This window comes from Salmo salar, chromosome ssa04, assembly GCF_905237065.1.
Source record: "Salmo salar chromosome ssa04, Ssal_v3.1, whole genome shotgun sequence".
Taxonomy (NCBI): Eukaryota; Metazoa; Chordata; class Actinopteri; order Salmoniformes; family Salmonidae; genus Salmo; species Salmo salar.
In genome coordinates, this window is record NC_059445.1 from 25,679,735 (window position 1) to 25,705,756 (window position 26,022).

General features: G+C 42.5%; 1 protein-coding gene across 5 annotated transcripts in view; it reads left to right on the top strand.

The window, feature by feature from the left end:
* The first annotated feature begins 4,588 nt into the window (after positions 1 to 4,588).
* Positions 4,589 to 26,022, top strand: part of LOC106602775 (NLR family CARD domain-containing protein 3) — a 36,584-nt gene continuing 15,150 nt past the window's right edge. For 4 of the 5 annotated variants that reach the window (XM_045716757.1, XM_014195633.2, XM_014195634.2 and 1 more), the window contains exon 1: positions 4,589 to 4,829. The gene's annotated coding sequence lies outside the window, so the exon portion shown is untranslated. The remainder of the gene's footprint in view (positions 4,830 to 26,022) is intronic. The other variant, XM_045716758.1, reaches the window with a different exon arrangement.

The window sequence follows — 26,022 nt, forward strand, 5'->3', positions numbered from 1 at the left end:
CTCAATCCGACGACAACCGTTACACAATGAGCACAAATATTACAGAAATACTCATCATAAACTTTGATCAATATAGAAGTGTTAGGCCCAGAATTATAGATACACTTCTCCTAAATGTAGACGCTTTGTCAGATTTCAAAAAAGGTTCACGGCGAACGCACAATTTGCAATAATCTGAGTACAACCCAGAAGACACCAACAACTAGCAAACAGAAACCCGCCATCTTGGAGTCAATAACACTAAGAAATTACATTATAAATATTCACTTACCTTTGATTATCTTCATCAGAAGGCACTCCCAGGAACCCCAGCTCCACAATAAATGTTCTATAAAGTTCATGTTTATGTCCAAATACATCCATTTTGTTCGCACGTTAGGTTCACTATCCAAATCCACAACGCGCATGCTTACTTCGTCCAGACGAAAAGTGATACTACAGTTTGTAGAAACATGTCAAACGATGTATAGAATCAATCTTTAAGTTGTTTTTAACATATATCTTCAATAAAATTCCAACCGGACCTATCCGTTCTCTTTAGGAGTGAATATGAACTCAGCTCGCTCCCAAGTCCTTGCGCGTGACTGAGCCCATGCCTTATTATGGGACACCTACTTCCTTGGGCTGTTATTCCCATCAAATTCACCATAGAATCTTCAAACAACGTTCTAAAGACTGTTGACATCTAGTGGAAGATTTAGGAAGTGCAAAATGAACCCATAGTCACTGAATACAGTCAACGCAATCACTTGAAAAAATTACAACCTCAGATTTTCCACTTCCTGGTTGAATTTTTCTCAGGTTTTTGCCTGCCTTATGAGTTCTGTTATACTCACAGACATCATTCAAACAGTTCTAGAAACTTCAGAGTGTTTTCTATCCAAATCTACTAATAATATGCATATCCTACCTCCTGGGCCCAAGTAGGAGGCAGTTTAATTTGGGTACGTTTTTCATCTGGCCGTGAAAATACTGTGTAACTGTTTTAAACAGTTACAGAGTTTAATGGCTGTAATAGGAGAAAAGTGAAGATGGATCAACAACATTGTAGTTAATCCACAATAGTAACCTAAATGGCAAAGATGGAAGCCAGTACAGCCTTCCCATGTAGCTCAGTTGGTAGAGCATGGTGTTTGCAACGCCAGGGTTGTGGGTTCGATTCCCACGGGGGGCCAGCAAAAAAAAATGTATGAAATTGTATGAAATGTATGCATTCACTACTGTAAGTCGCTCTGGATAAGAGCGTCTGCTAAATGACTAAAATGTAAAAAAAAAAAAATAATGTACAGAATAAAAATATTCCAAAACATGAATCCTGTTTGCAATAAGGCACTAAAGTAAAATTGCAAAAAATGTGGCAAATCCAACACAATACATCACTGAGTACCACTCTTCATATTTTCAAGCATGGTGGTGGCTACATCATGTTATGGGTATGCTTGTCATCGGCAAGGTTTTAAGAGTTTTTTGGGGATCAAATAAACTAAGCTAAGCAAAGCCAAAATCCTAGAGGACAACCTTGTTCAGTCTGATTTCCAACAGAATGGGAGACAAATTCACCTTTCAACGGGAAAATAACCTAAAACAAAAGGCCAAATATACACTGGAGTTGCTTACCAAGACAACATTGATTGTTCCTGAGTGGCCTAGCTACAGTTCTGACTTAAATTGGATTGAAAATCTATGGATTGAAAAAGGCTGTCTAGCAATGATCAACAACTAACTTGACAGAGCATGATGAATAAGAATAATGTGCAAATATTGTACAATCCAGGTCTGCAAAGCTCTTAGAGACTTACCCAGAAAGACACAGCTGTAATTGCTGCCAAATATGCATCTACAAAGTATTGACTCAGGGGTATGAATATGTCAATAAAGATATTTCTGTATTTCATTTTCAATAAATGTGTAAACATATCTAAAAACAAATTTTCACTTTGTCATTATGGGGTATTGTGTGTAGATAGATGGGTGAGAGAAAAATATATTTAATCCTTTTGTAATTTAGGCTGTAACACAACAAAATGTAGAATAAGTCACTGGATATGAAAACTTTCTGAAGGCACTGAGTGTACGAAACATTAGGAATAGCTTCCTAATATTGAGTTGCACCCGCCCTCAGAACAGCCTTAATTCGCCAGGGCATGGACTCTACAAGGTGTCAAAAGCGTTCCACAGGGATGCTGGCCCATGTCGACTCCAATGCTTCCCACAGTTGTGTCAAGTTGGCTGGATGTCCTTTGCGTGGTGGACCATTCTTGAGTGATGAGTGTGAAAAACCTAACAACATTGCAGTTCTTGACACACTCAAAGCAGTGCGCCTGGCACCTACTGTTATACCCTGTTACATTTACATTACATTTAAGTCATTTAGCAGACGCTCTTATCCAGAGCGACTTACAAAATGGTGCATTCACCTTATGATATCCAGTGGAACAACCACTTTACAATAGTGCATCTAAATATTTTAAGGGGGGGGGGGGGTTAGAAGGATTACTTTATCCTATCCTAGGTATTCCTTAAAGAGGTGGGGTTTCAGGTGTCTCCGGAAGGTGGTGATTGACTCCGCTGTCCTGGCGTCGTGAGGGAGCTTGTTCCACCATTGGGGTGCCAGAGCAGCGAACAGTTTTGACTGGGCTGAGCGGGAACTGTGCTTCCTCAGAGGTAGGGGGGCCAGCAGGCCAGTGGTGGATGAACGCAGTGCCCTTGTTTGGGTGTAGGGCCTGATCAGAGCCTGAAGGTATGGAGGTGCCGTTCCCTTCACAGCTCCGTAGGCAATCACCATGGTCTTGTAGCGGATGCGAGCTTCAACTGGAAGCCAGTGGAGAGAGCGGAGGAGCGGGGTGACGTGAGAGAACTTGGGAAGGTTGAACACCAGACGGGCTGCGGCGTTCTGGATGAGTTGTAGACGTTTAATGGCACAGGCAGGGAGCCCAGCCAACAGCGAGTTGCAGTAATCCAGACGGGAGATGACAAGTGCCTGGATTAGGACCTGCGCCGCTTCCTGTGTGAGGCAGGGTCGTACTCTGCGAATGTTGTAGAGCATGAACCTACAGGATCGGGTCACCGCCTTGATGTTAGTGGAGAACGACAGGGTGTTGTCCAGGATCACGCCAATGTTCTTAGCACTCTGGGAGGAGGACACAAGGGAGTTGTCAACCGTGATGGCGAGATCATGGAACGGGCAGTCCTTCCCCGGGAGGAAGAGCAGCTCCGTCTTGCCGAGGTTCAGCTTGAGCTGGTGATCCGTCATCCACACTGATATGTCTGACAGACATGCAGAGATGCGATTCGCCGCCTGGTTATCAGAAGGGGGAAAGGAGAAGATTAATTGTGTGTCGTCTGCATAGCAATGATAGGAGAGACCATGTGAGGATATGACAGAGCCAAGTGACTTGGTGTATAGCGAGAATAGGAGAGGGCCTAGAACAGAGCCCTGGGGGACACCAGTGGTGAGAGCGCATGGTGCGGAGACAGATTCTCGCCACGCCACCTGGTAGGAGCGACCTGTCAGGTAGGACGCAATCCAAGCGTGGGCCGCGCCGGAGATGCCCAACTCGGAGAGTTGTTGCTGTTCAAAGGCACTTACATTTTTTGTCTTACCCATTCACTCTCTGAATGGAACACATACACAATCCATGTCTCAATTGTCTCAAGGCTTAAAAATCCTTCTTTAACCTGTCTCCTCTCCTTCATCTACACTGATTGAAGTGGATTTAACAGGTGAGCATGACATCAATAAGGGATTATAGCTTTCACCTGGATTCACCTATGTCATGGAAAGAGCAGATTTTCCAAATACTTTGTACACTCAGCGTATATACCTCACATAATAGAACATATAAGGCTACCATACAAGATGATGCAAACAGTTTAATGTGAAATTCTCAATTTTCTCCACTAGAAGGTGTTCTTTAACAACCCACAGTACACTCTGGTTCATCACTACACAACAAATCTACTAACCGCTCCCCATCTCAAGAGGGATGGGTATTATAGTCCAATGAGCTGATGGCAATAATGGATTATATGATTTCTCACACATACGTCTTCTCCAAGTCCTCCATCTCCACAGTGTGTTATGATGTTGATGGTGATGATGTGATTACTGACAGGGTTGTCAGCTACACCACTGTAGATGGAGTTGTAATCTTATTACTTTACTTCCAGAGGGAGAGACAGGCTGTTGATGAGATCAGGGGTTTAATCATTAGTCCAAACAGTTGCAAATAAAATGAGAGTTTCTATTGGATAAATTCAGGTAGGTCCCTCCCTGTTCCATTTGCTTCTGTTTAAGAAACGTTTGCAACAGAATCGGCAAAATGAATAAACCCCAGAGGTGTTATGATCGTCAAAAGGCGTGGACCAAAACGCAGTGTGTTGAGTGCTCATATTTATTACTATAATGAAACACTTATACAAAGAAACAAAACAAAAGCAAACAGTCCCGTCAGGCAACAGACAACTAAACGGAAAACAACTACCCACAAAAACCCAGATGGGAAAAGGCTGCCTAAGTATGGCTCCCAATCAGAGACAACGATAGACAGCTAGCTGCCTCTGATTGGAAACCATACCCGGCCCCACCCCATATCACACCCTGACCTAACAAAACAGAGAAAAACGGCTCTCTCGGGTCAGGGCGTGACAAGAGGGCTGCTGGTCTGGTTGAGTCTATTCTCTCCTCTGTACAACAACAAGATCACATCTTTCAGGTTCTTCACAGTGCGCACCACTGAACAGCTCGAGCTTTAGAGCAATGAACCATTTGTTCGGATGGAGAAGGCTTGCCAGACTGACGTTCATGCTGCTATATTTTCTCATTGATGGTATGTTTCTTTTGTTGTTACTGATTAGCTGCACTAACTAAAAGTGTAAGTGGGAGATGATAGATAAGTAGCCTAAACATTATATTTTTTAAATTTTCAATGTTTTAATTAGTAACTTTGGAAATAAAAAACATTTATGTCTCTTTTCGTATGGTTATTGTGTCTCCTGATAAGGGAGGCTAGCAGCCGTAGTGCGTTGAGCACAGACCGAATGGGAATTTCCCTAATCCCCCTCCCCCTTACTAAATATGCTCAAATTTGTAAATGCTAAATCTATTTAAACAGTGCCACATTTAAACAGTATGTAGCCTATCGCTAAGACTCATTCCAAAATAACATTCCTCTCTCTTTCTCCATCCTCCGTATCCTGTCCGAGCATTAGAAAAATATTTACAGTAAGGGATAGATACAGACAGAGACTAGTTTCTAAAACAGAGCTCTTTCATGGGAAGGAGGTGTAGGATATACAAGTTTGTGATCTATACACCAACTACAGAGTATGCCAATACTTTATTGATTCATAGACTAATTTAGATGAGAGATTAATAAAATGTTAGAAACAACAGGCTGACAACCTTTTATAGTTCTCTTAGACTGTAGCTTGTCATTTGAAACTAATTTGCATTCTATTCAAATTTTGGCCAACTCACAGCTTACATGTTCACTGTGTTTAGGCTCACAGTGCCTGCCCCATGATGTTTGAAAAGACTAATGACTACGGATGGGATAGTAAAACATGCAACTTTATGGTGTTGGGACTTGGGAATTCCCTCAACCATGATGAATCATTGAAGGAGAATGGACATGGCTTCATCCCCAAAATGATGAAATTCTTTCATGAATATCAATATCTAAAAGTATTTAGGTAAAATTAACATTAAGACTCAGTGGTATTTAAGCTACATTCGAGTGGGACATTAAACAGGAAATGTTTGGGGTTTCTGTCATTATGTGGTCAGAGGCTGTCTGTCACATAGATGGATGGAAGAGCGAGAGGCAGGTCATTGGAACAGGCGATGTACTTTGTTAAAAAGGTCATGGTCTGGTCACTGGTCAGCCCACCACAAATGTGATGTTCCTCTGGTCATAGCGTTGAACAAAAAAAGCTGTGTTTTTTTTAGGGTGTAAGTGTCTCGCATGAACGTCTTAACTGAGAATGAAGACGTTCAAGAGCAACAAGAGCTACACTACATGACCAAAAGTATGTGGTCAGCTGCTCGTCAAACATCTCATTCCAAAATCATGGGCATTAATATGGAGTTGGTCCTCCCTTTGCTGCTATAACAGCCTCCCCTCCTCTGGGAAGGTTTTCCACTACATTGCTGCTGGGACTTACTTCCAGCATTAGTGAGGTCGGGCACTGATGTTGGGCGATTAGGTCTGGCTCGCAGTCGGCGCTTCTATTCATCCTAAAGGTGTTTGATGGGGTTGAGGTCAGGGCTCTATGCAGGCTCTGTGCTTCCACGCCGATCTCGACAAACCATTTCTGTATGGACCTCACTTTGTGCACGGGGGCATTGTCATGCTGAAACAGGAGAAGGCCTTCCCAAAGTTGGAAGCACAGAATCGTCTAGAAAGTAATTGTATGCTGTTGTTTAAGATTTCTCTTCACTGGAACTAAGGGGTCTAGCTCGAACCATGAAAAACAGCCCCAAACCATTATTCCTCCTCCACCAAACTTTACAGTTGGCACTATGCACTCGGGAATGTAGCGTTCTCCTGGCATCTGCCAAACTCAGATTCATCCATAGGACTGCCAGATGGTGAAGCGTGATTCATCACTCCCGAGAATGCGTTTCTACTGCTCCAATGAGTCCAATGGCAGCAAACTTTACATTAATCCAGCCTATGCTTCGCATTGCGCATGGTGATCTTAGGCTTTTGTGTGGCTGCTCGGCCATGGAAACCCATTTCATGAAGCTCTCGATGAACAGTTCTTGTGTTGGCGTTGCTCCCAGAGGCAGGAACTCGGAAGTGAGTGTTGCAACCGAGGACAGACAATTTTTACACGCTATAGGCCTACTATAGGCTAACATTAACTTGCTGGCCTGACATATCATTGCCAATGAAAGGAAGTTACGCTAGCTAGCAAGCATTTTAGCCAGGCAGCCTAGAACAAAACCTGAAAGCATTTAGCCTACTGTATGACCATTTCCAACATGAAAGAGGAGGATGGTATTGGCGTTTCTCTACAAGTAGGGTGAGTCAACATGTTTTTTTCTACTTGCATGCAAGCACGCACACACACAGAAATCTGTACCATGGACAACCACATCATATTTTTTTTATTTTATTTAACCTGTTATGGCTAGGGGGCAGTATTTTCACGGCTGGATAAAAAACGTACCCAATTTAATCTGGTTACTACTCCTGCCCAGTAACTAGAATATGCATATAATTATTGGCTTTGGATAGAAAACACTCCAAAGTTTCTAAAACTGTTTGAATGGTGTCTGTGAGTATAACAGAACTCATATGGCAGGCAAAAAACTGAGAAGGTTTCATGCAGGAAGTGGCCTGTCTGACAAGGTGTCGTTCTTCTTGTCTCTGTTTATTGAAGAGTGAGGATCTTAGCTGTCCCGTGACACTTCCTACGGATGCCATAGGCTCTCAGAAGGCGGCAAAATGCAGAATCGTGGCTTTGCAGGCTCTGGCTGAAAAAAAGTAGCGCGTTTGGGTAGTGGCTGGTTACAGTACTGTGAGACTCAGGCTCGTGCCCGCGTCGACCGAAAGCTTTGTTTACTTTCCTCTGTTTAGCTAAATGGACATTCCCGGTCGGAATATTATCGCCTTTTTACGAGAAAAACAGCGGTTGACATGCTTCGAAGTATGGTAATGGAATATTTAGATTTTTTTTGTCACGAATTGCGCCATGCGCGCGACCCTGATTTACCATTTCGGATAGTGTCTGGGACGCACGAACAAAACGCCGCTATTCGGATATAACGATGGATTATTTTGGACCAAACCAACATTTGTTATTGAAGTAGCAGACCTGGGAGTGCATTCTGACGAAGACAACAAAAGGTAATCAAACTTTTATAATAGTAAATCTGATATTGGTGAGTGCTAAACTTGCCGGGTGTCTAAATAGCTAGCCCGTGATGGCTGGGCTATGTACTTAGAATATTGCAAAATGTGCTTTCACCAAAAAGCTATTTTAAAATCTGACATATCGAGTGCATAGAGGAGTTCTGTATCTATAATTCTTAAAATAATTGTTATGCTTTTTGTGAACGTTTATCGTGAGTAATTTAGTAAATTGTTAGCAAATTCCTCCGGAAGTTTGCGGGGGGTATGCTAGTTCTGAACGTCACATGCTAATGTAAAAAGCTGTTTTTTGATATAAATATGAACTTCATTGAACAAAACATGCATGTATTGTATAACATAATGTCCTAGGTGTGTCATCTGATGAAGATCATCAAAGGTTAGTGCTGCATTTAGCTGTCTTCTGGGTTTTTGTGACATTATATGCTAGCTTGAAAAATGGGTGTCTGATTATTTCTGGCTTGGTACTCTGCTGACATAATCTAATGTTTTGCTTTCGCTGTAAAGCCTTTTTGAAATCGGACAGTGTGGTTAAATAAAGGAGAGTCTTGTCTTTAAAATGCTTTGAAATAGTCATATGTTTCAGTTCCCTGCGGACCTGGCATCCTTTCACTCACTCCTCTTCTGTCTCTGCTGCTAAAGCCACTTTCTACCACTCTAAATTCCAAGCATCTGCCTCTAACCCTAGGAAGCTCTTTGCTACCTTCTCCTCCCTCCTGAATCCTCCTCCCCCTCCCCCCCCTCCTCCCTCTCTGCGGATGACTTCGTCAACCATTTTGAAAAGAAGGTTGACGATATCCGATCCTCGTTTGCTAAGTCAAACGACACTGCTGGTCCTGCTCACACTGCCCTACCCTGTGCTTTGACCTCTTTCTCCCCTCTCTCTCCAGATGAAATCTTGCGTCTTGTGACGGCCGGCCGCCCAACAACCTGCCCACTTGACCCTATCCCCTCCTCTCTTCTCCAGGCCGTTTCCGGAGATCTTCTCCCCTTCCTCACCTCGCTCATCAACTCATCCTTGACCGCTGGCTACGTCCCTTCCGTCTTCAAGAGAGCGAGAGTTGCACCCCTTCTGAAAAAACCTACACTCGATCCGTCCGATGTCAACAACTACAGACCAGTATCCCTTCGTTCTTTTCTCTCCAAAACTCTTGAACGTGCCGTCCTTGGCCAGCTCTCCTGCTATCTCTCTCAGAATTACCTTCTTGATCCTAATCAGTCAGGTTTCAAGACTGGGCATTCAACTGAGACTGCTCTTCTCTGTGTCACGGAGGCTCTCCGCACTGCTAAAGCTAACTCTCTCTCCTCTGCTCTCATACTTCTAGACCTATCTGCTGCCTTTGATACTGTGAACCATCAGATCCTCCTCTCCACCCTCTCCGAGTTGGGCATCTCCGGCGCGGCCCACGCTTGGATTGCGTCCTACCTGACAGGTCGCTCCTACCAGGTGGCGTGGCGAGAATCTGTCTCCGCACCATGCGCTCTCACCACTGGTGTCCCCCAGGGCTCTGTTCTAGGCCCTCTCCTATTCTCGCTATACACCAAGTCACTTGGCTCTGTCATATCCTCACATGGTCTCTCCTATCATTGCTATGCAGACGACACACAATTAATCTTCTTCTTTCCCCCTTCTGATAACCAGGCGGTGAATCGCATCTCTGCATGTCTGTCAGACATATCAGTGTGGATGACGGATCACCAGCTCAAGCTGAACCTCGGCAAGACGGAGCTGCTCTTCCTCCCGGGGAAGGACTGCCCGTTCCATGATCTCGCCATCACGGTTGACAACTCCCTTGTGTCCTCCTCCCAGAGTGCTAAGAACCTTGGCGTGATCCTGGACAACACCCTGTCGTTCTCCACTAACATCAAGGCGGTGACCCGATCCTGTAGGTTCATGCTCTACAACATTCGCAGAGTACGACCCTGCCTCACACAGGAAGCGGCGCAGGTCCTAATCCAGGCACTTGTCATCTCCCGTCTGGATTACTGCAACTCGCTGTTGGCTGGGCTCCCTGCCTGTGCCATTAAACCCCTACAACTCATCCAGAACGCCGCAGCCCGTCTGGTGTTCAACCTTCCCAAGTTCTCTCACGTCACCCCGCTCCTCCGCTCTCTCCACTGGCTTCCAGTTGAAGCTCGCACCCGCTACAAGACCATGGTGATTGCCTACGGAGCTGTGAAGGGAACGGCACCTCCATACCTTCAGGCTCTGATCAGGCCCTACACCCAAACAAGGGCACTGCGTTCATCCACCACTGGCCTGCTGGCCCCCCTACCTCTGAGGAAGCACAGTTCCCGCTCAGCCCAGTCAAAACTGTTCGCTGCTCTGGCACCCCAATGGTGGAACAAGCTCCCTCACGACGCCAGGACAGCGGAGTCAATCACCACCTTCCGGAGACACCTGAAACCCCACCTCTTTAAGGAATACCTAGGATAGGATAAAGTAATCCTTCTAACCCCCCCCCTTAAAATATTTAGATGCACTATTGTAAAGTGGTTGTTCCACTGGATATCATAAGGTGAATGCACCATTTTGTAAGTCGCTCTGGATAAGAGCGTCTGCTAAATGACTTAAATGTAAATGTAAATATGTTTGAAAAATTGAAGTTTTTGTATTTTTGAGGAATTTGTAATTCGCGCCACGCCTATCATTGGATATTGGAGCAGGTGTTCCGCTAGCGGAACGTCTAGATGTAAGAGGTTTAACCTTTATTTAACTAGGCAAGTAATATATTTTTTTTATATATTTTAGTTGTCACTGTTTTAGACTAAGCATAGGTGATTAGATGATGCTGAAATGCTGAAGTTGAAATGCTGCTGGAATAGTGGAGGCAGCGCCTGCGTGTTTGTTACTCATCATTTGGTGCGATGCAGACATGCTGGCATGACTGGTAAAAGGTGACATGACTGGTGAAACAGAAGTCATTGTTTTGAGTTTTGATGTTGAGTCTCTGCCCGACAAAGTGATGTTAGGATATTTCAGTTATCCCGCATGAGCTTATGTGCCAAATAAATGATGATGCTACAGGTGTCAAACTTCTGGGCATGTGGCAGCAGTGTGTAGGAGGGAGGTTCATAGTTGTGAGAAGTGTGCAGAAGGGCATGAGACAAAGGATGTGTAGCATTGGGGGGAAAAAAAACGTATGTTTTAATTGTAGGGGTGTCCATGAGTCTGGGGATCAAAAGTGTCTGGTGCGAGAGAGGCAGGTTGAAGTTACTAGGGTTAGGGTAGAGCAGAGGGTGTTGTATGCTGAGGCAGTAAAGAAAGTTGAGGAAGATGGGTCAAGGGGGCGGGATACTGAGAGGAGGCGTGTGAGTAGTAGTTCTGTATCAGTACAGAGGGATAGGCCAAAGAGTGATATATGCTTCAGTAAGATTGGCTTTTTAGCATTCATAGCAATGGTTATCAACTGTCCTGCAGGGATGGAATGTAAGTCTAAGAAAATAAAGGTTGTGGTGACAGCTGCAGAGAAATATTTGGATGTACGAGATTTAACCTCAACAGAGTTACAGGGTGTGTTGAGTGGTGGTGTCCCGTCCTTTCATGCTGTTGGCCTGATGTAGGACTAGATGGGTTTAAATAGTGGAGTAGGGGGGGTTTAATGGGCGTAGGTGTCACGTCCTGACCATAGTAAGTTGTTATTTTCTATGGTAGAGTAGGTCAGGGTGTGACAGGGGGTGTTTTTCTATGTTTTGTATTTCTATGTTGGTTTTGTTTGGGATGATCTCCAATTAGAGGCAGCTGGTCCTCGTTGTCTCTAATTGGAGATCATACTTAAGTAGGGGGTTTTCCCACCTGGGTTTGTGGGAGATTAGTTTTGAGTAGTGTCTGTTTCACCTCTGCGTCACTTTTTTTTTTCATTCAAGTTTATTTATGTATTGCATAGTTTCACAGTATAAATAATTGATAACCTTTTATTTTTAAAATGTCACATTTTTGTAAATGAATAGGACTGGTTGAGTTATGTCACACATACAGCTAACACAGACATATGGGAATGTCTGCTCTATCCAAAATTACAACCAACTAATTGCAGCATTACCACAAAAATGGAAGAAGCAAGTGGCAGGGGGAAAAAGTATATTAAAGACCAAAATTGGTTAAAGAAAATTGTGAAAAATGAAAATATATACCAGTTTCATTTAAGGACCAAAAATTGACAGCTGTGCCATATAAATTGCAAAATAGTAGGGAAGAGATTTTCGATGTATCGATTCGATGGCACATGGTTTATGAATTGACACGCAAAACGATGACGGATTCAACATTTTTCAATTAAAATGATTATACAAAATACTTGCATCCAATACAATGTTATATATATTGGGGATACAATCTTCCCAGCTCTGCAGATTTTGCTGCAAGGAGGCAGAGTCATTACATTTTGGTACTGTCCATATGTAGCTTGTTTTTGGTCACCGGTCCCGGAATGGCTGAAGAATTGCAACATTTACCTAGAGCTAACGCTGCTGATAGCAATACTGGGTGATTTGAAAGGTCATAGTCAATCGATCAACAATAATAAATGTTTATCTTTAATTTATCTTTAATTTACAATCTATAGAAACTGAGAATAGAAAGGTTTAGTACTTTTGTGAAGCATCACAGTTGAAAAATATATGGCAAAGAGAAATCCAATATGGATGGTGTAAAGAAATAGATTGGAGCGGTTGAATGGAGCTGAAGGGTGGGACTAATAAGATAACAAATGTTAAACGGGGTCAGTAAAATGTATATACGTTCCGAAATTTTGGGACATAGCAGTTTCAAATATATGGACATAGAGGAATGCCAGGACTAAAAACAAACACAATATAACTATTGTACAATAGACTGTCTGTAAAATGTGTATAGAATGAATAAGCTGGAAGTAGAAGCCTAAGTGTTATTGTTTATTAGTTTACTCCAATTGGGGGAGGTGTGTTACGGTTTACAGGGAAAAATAAAGGAAGGTATATTCTAAAAAGACGTGTATATAAACTCAGCAAAAAAAGAAATCTCCCGTCACAGTCAAAAGCTTAACATGTGTAAATATTTGTATGAACATAACAATATTCAACAACTGAGACATAAACTGAACAAGTTTCACAGACATGTGACTAACAGAAATGGAATAATGTGTCCCTGAACAAAGAGGGTTTCAAAATCAACAGTAACAGTCTGTATCTGGTGTGGCCACCAGCTGCATTAAGTACTGCAGTGCATCTCATGGACTGCACCAGATTTGCCAGTTCTTGCTGTGAGATGTTACCCCACTCTTCCACCAAGGCACCTGCAAGTTCCCGGACATTTCTGGGGGGAATGGCCCTAGCCCTCACCCTCCGATCCAACAGGTCCGAGACATTGTCAATGGGATTGAGATCCGGGCTCTTCGCTGGCCATGGCAGAACACTGACATTCCTGTCTTGCAGGAAATCACGCACAGAACGAGCAGTATGGCTGGTAGCATTGACATGCTGGAGGGTCATGTCAGGATGAGCCTGCAGGAAGGGTACCACATGAGGGAGGAGGATGTCTTCCCTGTAACGCACAGCGTTGAGATTGCCTGCAATGACAACAAGCTCAGTCCGATGATGCTGTGACACACCACCCCAGACCATGAAGGACCCTCCACCTCCAAATCGATCCCGCTCCAGAATAAAGGCCTCGGTGTAACGCTCATTCCTTTGACGATAAATGCGAATCCGACCATCGCCCCTGCTGAGACAAAACCGCGACTCATCAGTGAAGAGCACTTTTTGCCAGTCCTGGCTGGTCCAGTGATGGTGGGTTTGTGTCCATAGGCGACGTTGTTGCCGGGGATGTCTGGTGAGGACCTGCCTTACAACACGCCTACAAGCCCTCAGTCCAGCCTCTCTCAGCCTATTGCGGACAGTCTGAGCACTGACGGAGGGATTGTGTGTTCCTGGTGTAATTCGGGCAGTTGTTGTTGCCATCCTGTACCTGTCCTGCAGGTGTGATGTTCGGATGTACCGATCCTGTGCAGGTGTTACATGTGGTCTGCCGCTGCGAGGACGATCAGCTGTCCGTCCTGTCTCCCTGTGGCGCTGTCTTAGGCGTCTCGCAGTACGGACATTGCAATTTCTTGCCCTGGCCACATCTGCAGTCATCATGCCTCCTTGCAGCATGCCTGAGGCACGTTCACGCAGATGAGCAGAGACCCTGGGCATCTTTCTTTTGGTGTTTTTCAGTCAGTAAAAAGGCCTCTTTAGTGTCCTAAGTTTTCGTAACTGTGACCTTAATTTCCTATCGTCTGTAAGCTGTTAGTGTCTTAACGACCGTTCCACAGGTGCATGTTCATTAATTGTTTATGGTTCATTGAACAAGCATGGGAAACAGTGTTTAAACCCTTTACAATGAAGATCTGTGAAGTTATTTGGATGTATACGAATTATCTTTGAAAGACAGGGTCCTGAAAAAGGGATGTTTATTTTTTTCTGAGTTTATGCATATAGGTTTGTGTATATATATAATATATACACACACACACTGTCACGGTGCTGATAAGAGACGGACAAAGGCGCAGCGTTAAAGTGAAACTTCTTCAACCAAAACAAGCAACACAACGTGACTATGTGGTTTAACAATCACCACCACAAACAAACAATATCCCACAAAGCAGGTGGGAACAGTGGGAACAGGTGGGAACAGAGCCCCAATTAGAGACAACGAACATCAGCTGCCTCTAATTGGGAACCATACTAAGAGCACCAACATTGAAATGGAAAGACTAGAACACCCCCCTAGTCACGCTCTGACCTAAACACCATAGTCAGTGCTTGACACACACACACACACACACACACACACACACAGTTGAAGTTGGAAGTTTACATACATCTTAGCCAAATACATTTAAACTCAGTTTTTCACAATTCCTGACATTTAATCCAAGTAAGAATTCCCTGTTTTAGGTCAGTTAGGATCACCACTTTATTTTAAGAATGTAAAATGTCAGAATAATAGTAGAGAGAATGATTTATTTCAGCTTTTATTTCTTTCATCACATTCCCAGTGGGTCAGAAGTTTACATACACTCAATTAGTATTTGGTAACATTGCCTCTAAATTGTTTAACTTGGGTGAATTTTGGCCCATTCCTCCTGACAGAGCTCATGTAACTGAGTCAGGTTTGTAGGCCTCCTTGCTCGCACATGCTTTTTCAGTTCTGCCCACAACTTTTCTATGGGATTGAGGTCAGGGCTTTGTGATGGCTTAGTGACTCCAATACCTTGACTTTGTCATCCTTAAGCCATTTTGCAACAACTTTGGAAGTTTGCTTGGGGTCATTGTCCATTTGGAAGACCCATTTGCGACCAAGCTTTAACTTCCTGACTGATGTCTTGAGATGTTGCTTCAATATATCCACATAATTTACCTTCCTCATGATGTGAAGTGCACCAGTCCCTCCTGCAGCAAAGCACCCCCACAACATGATGCTGCCACCCCCGTGCTTCACGGTTGGGATGGTGTTCTTCAGCTTGCAAGCATCCCCCTTTTTCCTCCAAACATAACGATGGTCATTATGGCCAAACAGTTCTATTTTTGTTTCATCAGACCAGAGGACATTTCTCCAAAAAGTACGATCTTCGTCCCAATGTGCAGTTGCAAACTGTAGTCTGGCTTTTTTATGGTGGTTTTGGAGCAGTGGCTTCTTCCTTGCTGAGTGACCTTTCAGGTTGTCGATTATAGGACTCATTTTACTGTGGATATAGATACCTTTGTACCTGTTTCCTCCAGCATCTTCACAAGGTCCTTTGCTGTTGTTTTGGGATTGATATGCACTTTTCGCACCAAAGTACGTTCATCTCTAGGAGACAGAATGCGTCTCTTTCCTGAGCGGTATGATGGCTGCGTTTATACTTATACATGGTGTTTATACTTGCGTATAGTTGTTTGTACAGATGAACGTGGTACCTTCAGGTGTTTGGAAATTGCTCCCAAGGATGAACCAGACTTGTGGAGGTCTCCAATTTTTTTTCTGAGGTCTTGGCTGATATCTTTTGATTTTCCCATGATGTCAAGCAGAGGCACTGAGTTTGAAGATAGGCCTTGAAATACATCCAGAGGTACACCTCCAATTGACTCAAATTATGTCAATTAGCCTATCAGAAGCTTCTAAAGCCATGACATCATTTTCTGGAATTTTCCAAGCTGTTTAAGGGCACAGTCAACTTAGTGTGTGTAAACTTCTGACCCACTGGAATTGTGATACAGTGAATTATAAGTGAAATAATCTGTCTTGTAAACAATTGTTGGAAAAATTACTTGTGTCATGCACAAAGTAGATGTCCTAACCGACTTGCCAAAACTATAGTTTGTTAACAAGATATTTGTGGAGTGGTTGAAAAGGATTGTTTGTATGTAAACTTCCGACTTCAACTGTGTGTATATGTATGTATATATACGTATGTGTGTGTGTGTATGTGTATATATATTTATTTACCCCCCCTCCAAAAAAAAATATATATATATATTTACCCCAAAAATATATGGGGGATTGGAAATTATGCAGACAATCATTGATGGAAGCGACATACTATTTGCATTATTAAAGCTGATCCAGCCCTAGAAAAATATAATAAAAGAGAAGTAGTGAAGTGCGAATTACGAAATACGCCTAGCTTCTTGAAACGGGTCACATATCACGGTGTCAAGGCATATGAACTAACAGGTTATAGAGCAAACAATGCAATTATCACAACACATAGGTTGTAATATGGGTTTTTTTCCTGGCTTGGCTTACCCGGTGATTTTACCCACGTACCCCTACCTACTTTTGTCCTGTATAGGCTACCTGAACCTGCATGACATGAGGTGTCCTTGTGCTCTCTCCCAGCTTTGACAGAAAGTTGAGCGTAAAACCTGTCTATTAACCTGTTAGGGGGCAGTATTTACACGGCCGGATAAAAAACGTACCCGATTTAATCTGGTTATTACTACTGCCCAGAAACTAGAATATGCATATAATTATTGGCTTTGGATAGAAAACACCCTAAAGTTTCTAAAACTGTTTGAATGGTGTCTGTGAGTACAACAGAACTCATATGGCAGGCAAAAACCTGAGAAGATTCCAAACAGGAAGTACCCTCTCTGACCATTCCTTGGGCTTCTTGGCTCTGTTTAAAGAAAATTTAGGATCTTTGCTGTAACGTGACACTTCCTACGGCTCCCATAGGCTCTCAGAACCCGGGAAAAAGCTGAATGATGTAATTCCAGCCGCTGGCTGAAAAACTTTAGCGCGTTTGGATGGTGGTCGATCGGAGGGCCATCAGACTGAGGCTCGTGCACGAGGGGATCCCATGTTTTTATTTTCTCTCTCTTTGAACCTAAACACGCTTTCCCGGTCGGAATACTATCGCTTTTTTACGAGAAAAATGGCATAAAAATTGATTTTAAACAGCGGTTGACATGCTTCGAAGTACGGTAATGGAATATTTAGAAATTTTTTGTCACGAAATGCGTCGTGCATGTCACCCTTCTTTACCATTCGGATAGTGTCTTGAACAAAACAGAGGATATTTGAACATAACTATGGATTATTTTGAACCAAACCAACATTTGTTATTGAAGTAGAAGTCCTGGGAGTGCATTCTGACGAAGAACAGCAAAGGTAATAACATTTTTCTTCTAGTAAATCTGACTTTGGTGAGGGCTAAACTTGGTGGGTGTCTAAATAGCTAGCCCTGTGATGCCGGGCTATCTACTTAGAATATTGCAAAATGTGCTTTCACCGAAAAGCTATTTTAAAATCGGACATAGCGAGTGCATAGAGGAGTTCTGTATCTATAATTCTTAAAATAATTGTTATGTTTTTTGTGAACGTTTATCGTGAGTAATTTAGTAAATTCACCGGAAGTTTGCTCGGGTATGCTAGTTCTGAACGTCACATGCTAATGTAAAAAGCTGGTTTTTGATATAAATATGAACTTGATTGAACAAAACATGCATGTATTGTATAACATAATGTCCTAGGGTTGTCATCTGATGAAGATCATCAAAGGTTAGTGCTGCATTTAGCTGTGGTTTGGGTTTATGTGACATTATATGCTAGCTTGAAAAATGGGTGTCTGATTATTTCTGGCTAGGTACTCTGCTGACATAATCTAATGTTTTGTTTTCGTTGTAAAGCCTTTTTGAAATCGGACAGTGTGGTTAGATTAACGAGAGTCTTGTCTTTAAAATGGTGTAAAATAGTCATATGTTTGAGAAATTGAAGTAATAGCATTTCTAAGGTATTTGAATAACGCGTCACGGGATTCAACTGGCTGTTGAGTAGGTGGGACGATTTCGTCCCGCCGACCCTAGAGAGGGTATTACTGCCAAATAATACAGTCAGTCCACCCTCAAAACACTAGCTTACTCGGGAATGTTTCATTATGCAGTGTACTATCTAAAGCTATATACCGTATTTAGCTGCTAACTTTTATAACCATCAAATTGGGAAAAAGTAGTCTGCTTGAGGATAAATTCACCTGCTATTTATTATTGAACTCAGCAGGTTTCATCTGGATAACATCTTACACAAATGGGCTGCAATATTCAAGGTAAATTAGATCTAATTAAATCCAACTTGGTGTCGTGAAGTCCTATATTCTCGTGTGCAAATGTTTTCACCACGGCCTGTAGGTCCAGGTTGGGAGCCAGACGTTTTTTCTATACTGAGTGTTGCCACGCCAGACAGTCTTTCCTGAGAAATTGTGCATTATATGTCCACTGCGCAGCACACAATTTAAACTTAGTCTTGAATGATGCATGTCAAGATATACCAGAGATAACAGGCTGTTGATATTGCAACCACATAACTCAAACGCCGGTTCACGAGGAAATCGCAAACAGCTTTTTTTGTTCAAGCTATCAAGAACTGTTTGTATCTGATAATTTATTGGCTGTCCAGTATCTAGACGACCTGTCCCCAGGCTGGCAGTTAAGGAGAATGGGAGGCACAATTAAAGATGTCACAGAATTGCTGTATTTGAAGCACAACTCCCTTCTGCTCAGTTTCCCTGTTGTTGCTACGACAATCAAAGAACTACCTACACTCTAAAAAATGCTGGGTTATTGATATATGACCCAGTGGGTGGGTTAATTCAAAGTTATCCAGCAAGCTATTGAATGAGTATTGTTGCAGCTGTAGCAAGTCTGCTCATAGTGGAATTACTTTGACGGATAAATGGGCAAGTAGTTATGGCTGACCAGAAAAAGTGATCTAACAACGCTAATTATCCATTCAGGTTAAATAGACCTAACTATTAAAATTACATATCTCAGTCATTGAACATTTTAGATCATGTTATCTAGCAAGCTATCTAGCAAACAACACCATGCATGCTAGCTCAAACATTAGCTGCCTAGTTAACTACTTAGCTAACGTTTTGTAACTTAGCTGGCTAGCTAACCATTTATTTTATGTGCTGTGTGTGGTATCAAAAATGTAAGGTTTTTGTTGTCGTTTGGCTGGCTAGCAATGTCAGTGCCTGTAGAAACCTTGTCTTCTGTAAGCCTAACATTAACGCTACTGTGTGGTGCATTGTTTCATGTCAGGTAGTTAAGTTTAGAGGTCGACCGATTAATTAGGGCTGAATTCAAATTTCCATAACAATCAGTAATCGGCATTTTTGGACACCGATTGTGGACAATTTTTGTAAATATTTTTTTGTTACCTAGGCAAGTCAGTTAAGAACACATTCTTATTTTCAATGATGGCCTAGGAACGGTGGGTTAACTGCCTTGTTCAGGGGCAGAACGACAGATTTTTACCTTGTCAGCGCAGGGATTCGATCTTACAACCTTCCAGTTATTAGTCCAACGCTCTAACCACCTGCCTTACATTGCACTCCATGAGGAGCCTACGTGGCAGGCTGACTACCTGTTACGCGAGTGCAGCAAGAAGCCAAGGTAAGTTGCTAGGTAGCATTAAACTTATCTTATAAAAAACAATCAATCTTCACATACTCACTAGTTAACTACACATGGTTGATGATATTACTAGTTTATCTAGCGTGTCCTGCGTTGCATATAATCGATGCGGTGCCTGTTAATTTCTCATCAAATTACAGCCTACTTAGCCAAACAGGTGATTTAACTAGCGCATTTGTGAAAAAAAGCACTGTCGTTGCACCAATGTGTACCTATGAACATCAATGCCTTTCTTTAAAATCAATACACAAGTATATATTTTTAAACGTGCATATTTAGTTAATATTGCCTGATAACATGAATTTCTTTTAACTAGGGAAATTGTGTCACTTCTCTTGTATTCCGTGCAAGCAACCAGGGTATATGCAGCAGTTTGGGTCGCCTGGCTCGTTGCGAACTGTGTGAAGACCATTTATTCCTAACAAAGACCGTAATTAATTTGCCAGAATTGTACATAATTATGACATAACATTGAAGGTTGTACAATGTAACAGCAATATTTAGACTTAGGGATGCCACCCGTTAGATAAAATACGGAACGGGTCCGTATTTCACTGAAAGAATAAACGTTTTGTTATCGAAATGATAATTTCCGGATTTGACCATATTAATGAACTAAGGCTCATATTTCTGTGTGTTATTATGATATAATTAAGTCTGTTTTGATATTTGATAGAGCAGTCTGATGGTAGGCAGCAGCAGGCTCGTAAGCATTCATTCAAACAGCACTTTCGGGCGTTTGCCAGCAGCTCTTCGCTGTGCTTCAAGCATTGAGCAGTTTATGACTTCAAGCCTATCAACTCTCGAGATTAGGCTGGTGTAACCGATGTGAAATGGCTAGCAAGTTAGCGGGGTGCGCGCTAATAGCGTTTCAATCGGTGACGTCACTCGCTCTGAGACCTTGAAGTAGTTGTTCCCCTTGCTCTGCAAGGGCCACGGCTTTTGTGAGCAATGGGTAACGATGCTTCGAGGGTGGCTGTCGTCGATGTGTTCCTGGTTCGATCCCAGGTAGGGGTGAGGAGAGGGACGGAAGCTATACTGTTACACTGGCAATACTAAAGTGCCTATAAAAACATCCAATAGTCAAAGGTATATGAAATACAAATGGTATAGAGAGAAAGTCCTATAATTCCTATAATAACGACAACCTAAAACTTCTTACCTGGGATTATTGAAGACTCATGTTAAAAGGAACCACCAGCTTTCCTATGTTCTCATGTTCTGAGCAAGGAACTTAAACGTTAGCTTTTTTACATGGCACATATTGCACTTTTACTTTCTTCTCCAACACTTTGTTTTTGCATTATTTAAACCAAATTGAACATGTTTCATTATTTATTCGAGGCTAAATTGATTTTATTGATGTATTCTATTAAGTTAAAATAAGTGTTCATTCAGTATTGTTGTAATTGTCATTATTACAAATAAATAAATAAAATCGTCCGATTAATCGGTATCGGGTTTTTTGGCCCTACAATAATCGGTATCAGCTGTGAAAAATCATAATCGGTCGACCTCTAGTTAAGTTAGCTCAAACATTCTGTTTCCCACCCAGTTTGGCTAGCTAGGCCAGCTAGCTAGCTATATATTTTACTAAGCTAGGCCTATTCCCTGTCTCTGACATGGTTGTAACATGGTTGTAGCTAGTTGGCAAGCATATAACTTGTGCTTTTAGTGACTGTTTTTTTGCCTAATTGTTTATATTAGTTAGCTAGCTAGCTGGCTAGGTAATCTCAATCTGGATGCAGAAACAGTTACTTTAGGTAGCTATAGCTAGCTACATATTAAAATGAAATGAGTGTCTCAATTGTTCAGTCCAGTGCTGTGATGGGTTGTGTTGGGCTGAGCTGAGCTGTGTCCAGTCACTGTTGGGTTGAGCTGTGTTGGTTCTGGCTCCGCCGGGCAGAGCTGGTCTAGGTCTAGCACCGCTTGGCTCGGACATGTTGGTAGGTGCTGGTGATGTCTGTGTCTGGCTCAATTGAGATGAGATTGGCCTTCTCTTTCTCCTTGGATAGTGGGGAAGTGGGGGGACTCTGTTGCTGGGCTGGTATAATTGTGGAACTCTGCCTAACATGGCATCCTTCAGGTCCTTGGCAAAGATTCTGACTCCCTCATGGTCCAGGTATACATGGTCGTACAGGTGCTCACATGTCAGGGTGTGGTGGTGAGAGATCCTGACAAATGGTAGTGAGGAGCAGTCCATGGTGATTTTTTTGTTGACATTTTGGATCATTTGCCATGGGAGAACTTTCCTTGGTAGAAGGATGGATATAATAATGTTTGTCCGTGGGAACAGGGTGTGTGCTTTCTCTGCCACCTTCCTCACTTCCTTCCTTTTTCCTTTTGTGCGCAGGTCATTTGTCCGAGTATGTATGACAAGGATGTCAGGTTTTTCCAGCTTGACTTGATAGAGCAGTTGAAGTGCACTGTCAGTAGTGGGCCAACATCATTTAGTCGTCTGGTGTCTCAGAAATGGTCTCCTATCTTCCAGATACTTTCCATTAGAGTCTATCAGAACTACAGGTTTGGGAGGTATCCTGGGTTGAACTGGATCCTGTCCTCTGGAGGTGTGTTCGGCTGAATATGGTCAGACTGCTGGGAGGTTGGCTAGGCAGGGTAGGATGTGGCAGGCTGGGAGGTTGGCAGGTCAGGGTAAGCTGTGGCAGGCTGGGAGGTTGGCAGGTCAGGGTAAGCTGTGGCAGGCTGGGAGGTTGGCAGGTCAGGGTAAGCTGTGGCAGGCTGGGAGGTTGGCAGGTCAGGGTAAGCTGTGGCAGGCTGGGAGGTTGGCAGGTCAGGGTGGACACTAAGAGACTGGTGGGACGTGATGCAGATGGGTTGAAGGCTGCACTGGGCTCAGGCGTATGGGGCTGCTCTGTTGGTGGCATAGTCATTTGCTGCTGACGGAGGGAATCGGTGTCTCCCTCTCTCAGCTGCAGCTCCACCTTTACCACACACAGCTCCTCTTGGACAGCATCATTGGACTGTGTAATTTGTTAAGTGTTCTGTTTTAACTTCTGTCTTAACTGTTCTGTTGAAGCACGGCTCTCCTCCTGGAAATGCCTCAACTCTTCCATCAGCATCTGGACAGTCACATTCTTGTTGTTTGCTCTCCCTGAATTACGTAATCTCCACTTCAAGTAGGGAGAGGCAGTTCTGGATTTGTTTTACCAATAATATTTTTAGTGTGCACACAGCTGCTACAGGTGAGGGAGGGAGTGATGTACTGTGGGCCTCCTGTTTTGAAGCCCAGGTTTTGAAAAGTGCAGGCGATGTTAGTGGAGACATGTCAGTTTTTAGTTCATCATCCACTAGAGGTTTTGTTGAACTCTTCTTCAAACTGCTCTAGACTGGCCTCAGAGACTTGGATCATTACTGTTCTGTTATTATATATATTAATATTGCATTTTGGGGTTGTGTCCACATACAATTGTCTCATGGTCTTGTTTCCAGACATTTTAAGATGTTTTTTTGCCTTGCGCAGGGCTGCATGCCAAGCATTTGGACGTTCAGTGAAAAAGAGAAGATCCACCTTGATTTCTTTGTATTTTTGTTGCATAAATTGTGCTCTTTGGGTCTCTGCGTGCTCTTTGTTTATATTTTTTCCTCCCTGCTTCACTAGCAATAGCTTCTGCATATTGGATTGCAAGGTTGCTGAGTTTGGGGCTTGTACATGTATCCGTCTTAGTTTATTACAGCTGGATACAGTATATGTTACAGCTGGTTTGCACTTGGCTAGTTGTAGCTAGACATTTTTTTATGAAAACAAAGCCTACCTCACTTGTTTTCTGTCTGAATTGTTTCCTCTTGCTTGTGTAAGTTTAGGTACTACTTTTCCTGTCTATTGTCTTGTCCTTTGTCCTTTTTGATTCTCCTTTTTGTTATTTGCTAGCTAGCTAGGTTTTTTAAATAACAGCAGGTAGCCAGTAGGCAGGTAGCCTAGTGGTTAGAGCGTTGGGCCAGTAACCGAAAGGTTGCTGGATTGAATCCCTGAGCTGACAATGTAAAAATCTGTCATTTTGCCCATGAGCAAGGCACTGTTCCCCGGGCGCCGAAGACGTGGATGTCGATTATGGCAGCCCCCCACACCTCTCTGATTCAGAGGGGTTGGGTTAAATGCGGAAGAGATATTTCAGTTCAATGCATTCAGTTGTACAACTGACTAGGTATCTCCTTTTCCCTTTCCCAGTAGCTAGAAACTCTTAGCAACTCCCTAGAAACGTGTAAACAACTGTTAGCTTGTTAGCCAATGCTTTGTTATTACAGTTTTACTGTTACAGTAGCCAGCTGCAGAAATTGCCCCTCAACCGTTGCCAACGTTTTTTTGAAATTGTTTTTCTTATCACAAGTTGCTGTCTGTGTGTTGTCGATCCTTTGTTACAATCCCTATGGCGATGCTGAGAAGTATGTTTATTCTAAATGAACAGGACTTTGGTATGTGAGTATGTGTGGGTGAGACATAAACACAGAAAGATATTTTGGCTTATACCGTATGCATACTTTATTATCAAGTGTCTGGAGTATGTAAGCTGGAGACTAGCTTCCTTGTGCTGAAGAACATGCAACATTAGAGAGGCTATCACCACAATGATCTTTGTCTCATCACCAATTTGTATAGTTAATTTGCTTATAGAATCCTGGAATGCCTTCCTTTTCCCAGTGCAATTTCACTTTCATTTTTAGAAATCCAACGAACCCTATCAGGTCTACATTGATCCGACAACTGAAATAATTATAAGTCACGGGTAGACCTTTAGCATTACTGAGAACTTTTCTGTTCGCTGCAGTGAAAAGTATTCATTGCAGTGGAAACGTATTTCCCCACATAGGCCTGCGTGTGAGATGGGACTGTGTGAGGCTGCTTCTCAGTGTGGTCAAACCACTAATGTGACAGAAAAAGGCAGACCACACAATGTGATAGACTGATGGGAATGGAAACGAAACACAGTCGTATATTCAGATAGACAATATATACAGTTCGCTATTGGAGGACAAATACATTATGTCCGTAGGGTGTGCATGAGTTCTCTTCGATCCACCTGTAGAACTAATACTGAAAAGTTGTTACTGTACAAACCCAATAATATGCTGTTGGGCCTATGAGCCTATAACCAGATTAATAAGCTAATGATCTGGGTAACCTAATGGCTAATTGAGCCCACCTGCCGCATACATTAAGCCTATGTCTCCTCAGAGGATGTGACACTGAAACATTTGTTCTACCTTACTCAAGGCCTAAAACCATAGTGGCAGGAAGTAGGGGTGCTGAGGGTGCTGCATTTTCCCCACAATAGTAGTGGAGTAAAACTGGGCCTGTATTAGCGGACCGATATAGCCATCTGTAGTGCGGGCAAAAAAAAACATCTCACCCCCCCATCTATGAAAAATTTCGCAGCACGCCCACGCCCAAACTACTTCCTGTGGCTATGCCTAAAACCTTCAAATCTTTTGCAGTTAGCACTTTTGAAATTAGGAAAATAAAACATTTGTATCATTGACAGTGGTGTAAAGTACTTAAGTAAAAATATTTTAAAGTACTACTTAAGGATTTTTTGGGATATCTGTACTTTACATTACTAATTATATTTTTGACAACTTTTACTTTTACTCCACTACATTCCTAAAGAAGATAATATTATTTTTTCTCCATACATTTTCCCTGACACTCGAAAGTACTCATTACATTTTGAATGCTTAGCAGGACAAAAAAAAATCTAATTCACACACTTATCAAGATCTGATCATGATCTGGCAGACTCATTAACCACAACTGCTTAGTTTGTAAATTATGTGTGAGTGTTGTGGTGTGCCCCTGGCTATGCATAAATAAAATAATGCGGTCTGGTTTGCTTAGAATAAGGAATTTAAAATGATTGATACTTTTGATACTTAAGTATAATTTAGCAATTACATTTACTTTTGATACTTAAGTAGATTTAAAGCCAAATACTTTGACACTTTTACTCAAGTAGTATTTTACTGGGTGACAAAAACATTTTTTTATTAAGGTATCTTTACTTTCATTCAAGTATGACAATTGGATACTTTTTCCACCACTGATTGATATACATTACTTCTGTCTAGATAATTACATTTGAGTAGTTTAGCAGACACCTTGCTACAGGCTGCTTATAATCAGAATATTTTTGCAGTGTCCATATGTACAGAATTCCTGTCTCTTTCCTACTGCTAGTAGGACAACCATCATGCCCCTGATCTCTTTTTC